This window comes from Ranitomeya variabilis, chromosome 2 (genome assembly GCF_051348905.1).
Source record: "Ranitomeya variabilis isolate aRanVar5 chromosome 2, aRanVar5.hap1, whole genome shotgun sequence".
Taxonomy (NCBI): Eukaryota; Metazoa; Chordata; class Amphibia; order Anura; family Dendrobatidae; genus Ranitomeya; species Ranitomeya variabilis.
In genome coordinates, this window is record NC_135233.1 from 396,020,505 (window position 1) to 396,028,082 (window position 7,578).

Genomic DNA, 7,578 nt, shown 5'->3' on the forward strand with positions numbered 1-7,578 from the left:
GGTCTCGTGGAGTCTTCACAGTATAATGCAGGTCTTGTGGGGTGTTCCCAGTATACAGCAGATCCTGTGGGGTTCTCCCAGTCAATAGCAGGTCTTGTGGGGAGTTCTCAGTGTATGGCAGGTCTTGTGGGGTGTTCCTGGTATACTGCAGGTCTTGTGGGGTGTTCCCAGTCAATGGCAGGTCTTGTGGGTTGTTCCCAGTCAATGGCAGGTCTTGTGGGTTGTTCCCAGTATACGTCAGGTCTTGTGGGGTGTTCCTGGTATACTGCAGGTCTTCTGGGGTGTTGCCAGTCAATGGCAGGTCTTGTGGGTTGTTCCCAGTCAATGGCAGGTCTTGTGGGGTGTTCCCAGTATACGGCAGGTCTTGTGGGGTGTTTCCAGTATACGGCAGGTTTTGTGGGGATGTTCCTGGTATTCGGCAGATATTGTGGGGTGTTCCCGGCATACGGTGGATCTTTTGGGGTGATGTTCTGCAGTGTAATGGGATGGCGAGAAATGTTCTGCGGTGTGATGGAGCAATGTCCTGCAGTGTGATGGAGCAATGTTCACCAGTGTAATGGGATGGCAAGCAATGTTCTGCAGTGTGATGGAGCAATGTTCTGCGGTGTGATGGAGCAATCTCCTGCAGTGTGATGGAGCGATGTCCTGTAGTGTGATGGAGCGATGTTCTGCAGTGTAATGGAGCAATGTCCTGCGGTGTGATGGAGCAATGTCCTGCAGTGTGATGAAGCAATGTCCTGCAGTGTGATGGAGCAATGTTCACCAGTGTAATGGGATGGCAAGCAATGTTCTGCAGTGTGATGGAGCAATGTTCTGCGGTGTGATGGAGCAATGTCCTGCAGTGTGATGGAGCGATGTCCTGCAGTGTGATGGAGCGATGTTCTGCAGTGTAATGGAGCAATGTCCTGCAGTGTGATGGAGCAATGTCCTGCAGTGTGATGAAGCAATGTCCTGTAGTGTGATGGAGCAATGTTCTGCAGTGTGGTGGAGCCGTTGTTCTGTCAGTATACGGACTGTGACATCCACCTGTCTGACCACGCTTTACCACGGCGGAGGCCCTGCGCTGTTGCGCGGTGTGCCAATATTCTGGCTGATCAGTGAATCTACAGCGATGAGGCAGATTACGGACTATAACTTTGCAGTGACTTTGGGGAAGTTTAATAATCATATTCTGCGGCAGGAGGGGGCGATTGTAATGATTTGTGCGGTGAGCGACCTCTGGACATTCACCCATGTGGTTATGTTCTGCCCAGATCTCTGACTTCTCACAAAGGATCTTTGTAGCGGTGTAATGTGCATTGGTCTGGCATTGTTCTCACTGTTTGACTGAGGCTTCCAGATTTGCATGTTTGGCAGCGGCTCCGCTCTGGGGGAAGACTGCTACGACCCACGAACGTTTGCTCCCCCTGAGTGAACACGCAACAAATTGTATAAACTTTAAAACTTTTATTGGGAAATCTGCTCATAACATTTCCATCTTTTACTTTTGGAAAAATATTCTGGTCGCAGCTCATAACAGGCACTGTATGCCAACAACTGGGTGTAGGGAGATAACTGCCGACCGGACTCCCGGGCAGGTAACTTCACCACCAATCAAAAAACTCCACCCTTCCGCAGCTGCGACTTAAGGATCATTCTAATAAACAGGGACGGGAGGGCGGGAAACGGTCCGGGTCCTGGGACGGATGTGGCCACAGGAGCTTCCCGGCGCCAAGATCAGGGAGGAAGCCACGCCCCCCGCCAGGGGAGTTAACCCCATATTCCACTGGGTTCACTGAAGGGGAGATCTCTGATTCAGGTAACAGGGAAGGCGCAGCAGTCAGGGGACAGCGGCATAAGCCGCAGTGTCCCTAAGACTGCTACGACCCACGAACGTTTGCTCCCCCTGAGTGAACACGCAACAAATTGTATAAACTTTAAAACTTTTATTGGGAAATCTGCTCATAACATTTCCATCTTTTACTTTTGGAAAAATATTCTGGTCGCAGCTCATAACAGGCACTGTATGCCAACAACTGGGTGTAGGGAGATAACTGCCGACCGGACTCCCGGGCAGGTAACTTCACCACCAATCAAAAAACTCCACCCTTCCGCCAAGGAGGAGCGAATAACGAGAGCTACGACCCCCCCAAAGAATGCATCGCCTGAAGAACTCCTTCTCTAATGCCGTTGAGAAAGATGTCTAAACCCGCCTCATTCAAATGTACACCGTCTGGAAGTAGAAAACCGGAATTATCCCCCTCCAGCCGGTGGTGCCGTACAACTACCCCGTTCTTGAATCTCACGAAACGTGAAATCCTTTGGTTGAGCGTGCGTCTGGATCTCTCCATAGCATTACGTTCCCTGGCGCCTCGCCAGACCACCCTTGGGATTATCTCAGACCAGACTAAACGCATTGACGGGAAGAACATCGAGAACTTGTCCATATCCGATCTCATCAGTGTAAGTAGCTCGACCAAAGAAAACGACGCCAGATCATTTCCTCCGACATGAATGACCACAATGGTGGGGGATGATGTCATTCGTGAAATATGAACAATCTCCGGCAGAACTCGGGACCACATCATGCCTCTCAATCCACGCCATATCACATCGACGTCGTTGAATCCCAGGGATCGCCCTCCTGGGCACATTTCGGCACGTTGCGCAGCCCAGTAAATGTAAGAATGGCCCACAATCCAGACGCTTGGACGTCCACCATCTGAGAATGAAATGTAAAGTTAGCCAACAGCCACAAACCAAACAACCAAAACGTTCCCCAATAAAATTGAAAGCTGACTCCCTAATATATTGACGGAAGGCCAAGAAACTTCATAATGCTAAATCAGGCCTAATGTACCTGGTGAAACACCGGGATTTCCATCTGCCCACCCTTTGAATTTCTGATTCAAAAAGCCCCGCTCTAGAAGCCTCTGTTGCTGCACCTATCCGGAATGAGTGAGTTCCAAACTCATCCGAGGGGAATCCCAATAGTAACAAAATACGTCTCATGACGGCTAAGAACTGCCCCGACAATAGGGGGAGCCCGTTCTCGTGAATGAAAAATTGTGAACCGTCCTTCCTGAATTGTGCGTAGCGCCTGATTAACTTCAATGGGCATATGGCATTGTTAATGGCAAATATCGGGAACCAGGTACCCCTACCATCCTGGTCAGTTTTGGATTTGCATATTCTTACCCTTAAACCATCCTCGCAAATTAGGATATCCTCCCGCTTAAGGCCACCAGTGTTTTTTCAGGGCGGTGGGAACAATCTCGCTGACCCGCATGGCCCCGAAGAATGCTATTCCAAAAGCAGCCGATATTAAGGCAGCCTCGTATCTAGAGTCGCAAACGGATCCCGCAAATTTTACCATGCTAATTAGTAATTCAAAAGTTATAGGACGCCTGTTGTCATTGTGTTTGCTTGCCCGTTGCCATCCTTTAAGTATCTGAATGACCAGAAAGTGTTTCGTGGAATCCGGCCAACCCCGTAGCTTGAAATGAAATGCCAGTGCTGACACACGGTTACGTGCCACTGACCCCGACACCCCCATGGAATGCATTTTTGATAAAAATGCCATTGTCACCTGCATACGAGCCTCCTCCGAAGACCCCACCGGTTTGCCAACCGCTAAAATACACCACTCCTCCCACGCCTTACCATAGGCTTTCCAAGTCGAAGGGGCTATCGATGATTGTATCAATGGCATCAGATCCCCAGGACATCCCAGATCGACAGCGGGCAGTCCACCTCTACCAAGTGTTCCTGAGTACGTCGTTCCTGTACCTCCTGCAACGAAAAACCGGTTAAAGAACCACTAACCTCCTCATTGTTGACGGATATCGCCTGCGCTTTTAACCAAATATTAAACATTAGGCATTTCAACACCAAGAACCTAATCAGGTCCAGGACCAGCGGTGAAGGAGATGCTAGGAAATTGATGGCATGAGCCCCGCTGATGGTGCCAAGTTGCAAACGGATCTGCTTGTTGGCCAATAGCGGACCCCAGACCTCTATGGCAGCCGCCACGGGGAGGAGGTCAATCAATGTGGGATCCTCGTTCCACTTCCTGAGGAACCAAGAAGCAGGCCAATTGGCGGAGCATAATTTGTCACCAAAGCGAACGCTGAAACCAGAGCTACTGGATGAGGTGAATGCCAAACCCAAGTCGACGTTGGAGCATTCAATCTCCTGAAAGCAAGTCCTACCATTGTAGTTGCTTAAAAACAGCTTCCAAGTGAACAAATCAGAACGTAACTGTGTCGTAATCCTGATTCTATGATGTTTCTGATTCACCCCTTTCGTGGCTAGTATCAATCTGCGCGAGAAGATCCTGCCCATTGGCATGACCCTGCAGGCGAAATTTAATGAGCCGAGCAGAGATTGCAATTGGGTTAATGTGACCTTACCAACAGATATACAACCATTGATGAGGTCCAGAAGCTTGTCAATTTTTTCCTTTGGCAACCTAAACTCCATGGCGATAGAATCGATTTCAATGCCGAGGAATGTAATCACCGATACCGGCCCAACCGTTTTTTCGGGGGAAAGTGGAACACCAAAATACGCCATGGTGTCTTCGAATTGGGTAAGGGCTTTGGCACATACGTCTGAACCCGCGGGACCGACTAACAAAAAATCGTCCAGGTAATGTGTGATGGAATTCAGCCGGGTAACCTTGCGAACAACCCATTCTAAAAACGTACTGAATAATTCAAAATAAAAACAGGAAATTGAACACCCCATGGGGAGGCAAGTGTCGTAATAGTATCCTTCCTCCAATTTTGCCCCAAGTAAATGGTGGCAATCCGGGTGCACGGGGAGAAGACGGAAAGCCGATTCTATGTCTGATTTTGCCATAAGGGCACCCGGACCGGCACTTCTGACTAGATCAATCGCTTTGTCAAATGAAATATAAGTAACGGCAATATCCTCGTTGGCTATACCATCGTTGACAGACCTACCCTTGGGGTATGAAAGGTGATGAATTAATCGGTACTTACCCGCTTCTTTTTTGGGAACTATACCCAGGGGCGAAACCCGTAAGTTCGGGAACGGGGGGGAAGTGAAAGGGCCACGAAAACGACCCAAACTGACTTCCTTCCCCAGCTTCTCTGCTAGTATATTAGGTAACTCCCTGGCTGACTGTAGGTTGGGTGACGATTGTGGTATAGGTGACCAATTAAAAGGAATGAAAAAACCAAAGGAGAAACCGACACGCAGCTGTGCAGCGGCCGACTCATTGGGGTATTTGTCCAGCCATGGCCCCATTCTTTTTACGCTCACCGGCGTCGTTAACCTCGCCTGTAGAGGGGTTTTTTCCTGCGCTAGGTTTCTGGTGCGGGCGTGTGCATTTTGCCAATGGGTGGGGGCCCCCGCATGATGAACACTCGTGTTTGTATTTACATAGCCCATAGAACTTGCAGTGCCCCTCGTTGAATAACCAGCAAGAACCTGGCCTGCGAGTGGCTGTTGCTGTGGCGTTGCTGTTGGACCCGGTAACGGGCCCATGAAAGGACTGGGTCGTTCTCTGAGCCATCATCAGACGGAGCCATGAATCCGTGGCTTTCGTACCCCATCCCAATTGAGGATTGACGGCCAATCGACGGCGGAAATCTTCATCATATTTCCACCAAGCCGATCCGCCGTGCGATTTATAGGAATTATAAATGCTATCTAAATATATAAATAGCTCAGAGCACCTTTCAGGATGCCTTTCTCCCATGACGCAGCCCATGACCGCGAAAGCTTGCAACCAGTTGTTAATGGTTTTTGCAACTTTTGGCTTGCGTTCGTAAGTTTTATCGCCCAACCGCCTCTCTCTGTCAACCGAATGCTGATCCGTGGAAACCAGAGACCAAATGTCAATGAAATCGTTGGACCAAATTTGCTCCTTGATGGCGATATCCAAATGGGCTCCTAAAGGAGGGACTCCACAGAATAAGCCATCCTTGTACACATCCGGCCGAGGAGGAGGTGGCTGGCTGGATAACCCGGTTGGTTGCAGCAATTTTGGATTGACATAAATCCTGCTACCTGCGATATTATTGGCTACGGAATCTGGCGGGACGGCGTTGGCTCTCTCCCCACCCCATGCCCCAATAAAGGGGTACTCACCAATTGATACACCGACATTCGGACAACTGGCCTCCCGTGTCGCAGAAGGTACCGGGTCTTGATGCTCCATGTGATGTAAAGACCTACGGCGAGAAGACTCCTGCCTGTGTGACCTGCCTGACGAACTCCCGGATGACGAAGGCGAGCGCCAGCGCGACGATCTGGAACGTCTACTACGCCTACTGGACCTAGATCTATGAGAACGCCGTTTGCTAACCCGACGCTCCCGCTTTCTGCGTGCGCTTCTGCGATGTTCTCTAGGGGACGATGATGAAGAAGATGAGGGTGATCTGCGCGCGGAGCGGGAAACCGCACTCTGTCTATTCTCCAGAGCCGGCGTACCAGCACCCTGAATTGGGGCAGGAGCACCGGTTGCCATCAGCGAATGCGACGCTGAGGCGTCCTGGTGTTCAATTACCGACGCTTGAGAGGGAGCGATATGCCCGCCCGGCCCGGGTGGACCCTGTGTGCTAAAAATTAGCGGGAAAGGTGGGTATTGGGATTCCCCCCCCAAACTAGCCTGGGAGAGCGTGCTATGAGGTCCTTGCGCTAACACTATATGGCGTGTGCCCACGTGCTGCTGGGTTATAGCTGCCGTTTCCATGCTCCTGTCTTTGTTATGCATAGCCTCCCCTGTGCTCCCTGAGAGTGAAGGAATGCCCCCCTGCAGGGCATCCGGCTCTCTTATTGCTGTGCCTGAGTCCTGGGATGAGGCAGATGTCCCTTGGACCCCCCCCATATTGCTTCTAAATAATAGCGATGCTGCAGCCTGCCCTGCTGACACTTGCTGGCCTGAGCTCCCTCTCAGAAATCCCGGGGCAGAAGGAGGTACAACACTGGTTTCACTCCACACCGTACCCTGAGTCTCCCCAACCTGCCCTACGGCACTCTCCCCAGACTTCCTGGCGCCCGCCGCAACAGATTCGCGCGCACGAGCGCTGCGCGCGCTCCTTTTTGAAATTAACGGCGGGCTCAGCCGTGCCGGAGGTCGGGTAGCTCTGTTAGAGCGCCGACCCTCCGGCGGCGCTGCCTGCATCGCGGTAGGGAAGGAGCTGTCCCCGGTCAGCAAAGCTGCTAACCAAGCGCTGCCTTCCCTACCGATCCTATCCCTCACCGCACATGATAGCGGATCCATGTTCCGGCAGCCCAAACGGTCCGGGTCCTGGGACGGATGTGGCCACAGGAGCTTCCCGGCGCCAAGATCAGGGAGGAAGCCACGCCCCCCGCCAGGGGAGTTAACCCCATATTCCACTGGGTTCACTGAAGGGGAGATCTCTGATTCAGGTAACAGGGAAGGCGCAGCAGTCAGGGGACAGCGGCATAAGCCGCAGTGTCCCTAAGTGTGGATTCTGTGTCTGTAAATGAGTGTATTTAGTTTCAGATAAACATGTTAATTTAAAAGGGTTTAATTCCCACTCCCTGAAAATCCACCCTGTGATCGGGGCGACACGTGAATACACTGCACCTGGAGAGGCTCCG

The 7,578-nt window shown here is 51.3% G+C and overlaps 1 long non-coding RNA gene across 1 annotated transcript; it reads right to left on the minus strand.

Annotated features, from left to right (window-relative positions):
- Nucleotides 1–1,396: 1,396 nt before the first annotated feature.
- On the minus strand, nucleotides 1,397–7,064 carry LOC143809511 (uncharacterized). The gene is made up of 3 exons (XR_013222305.1): nucleotides 6,100–7,064; nucleotides 3,643–3,771; nucleotides 1,397–2,701 (listed from the first exon to the last, which is right to left on the minus strand). It is a non-coding gene; the product is annotated as an uncharacterized LOC143809511 (long non-coding RNA).
- Between the last annotated feature and the right edge of the window lie 514 nt (nucleotides 7,065–7,578).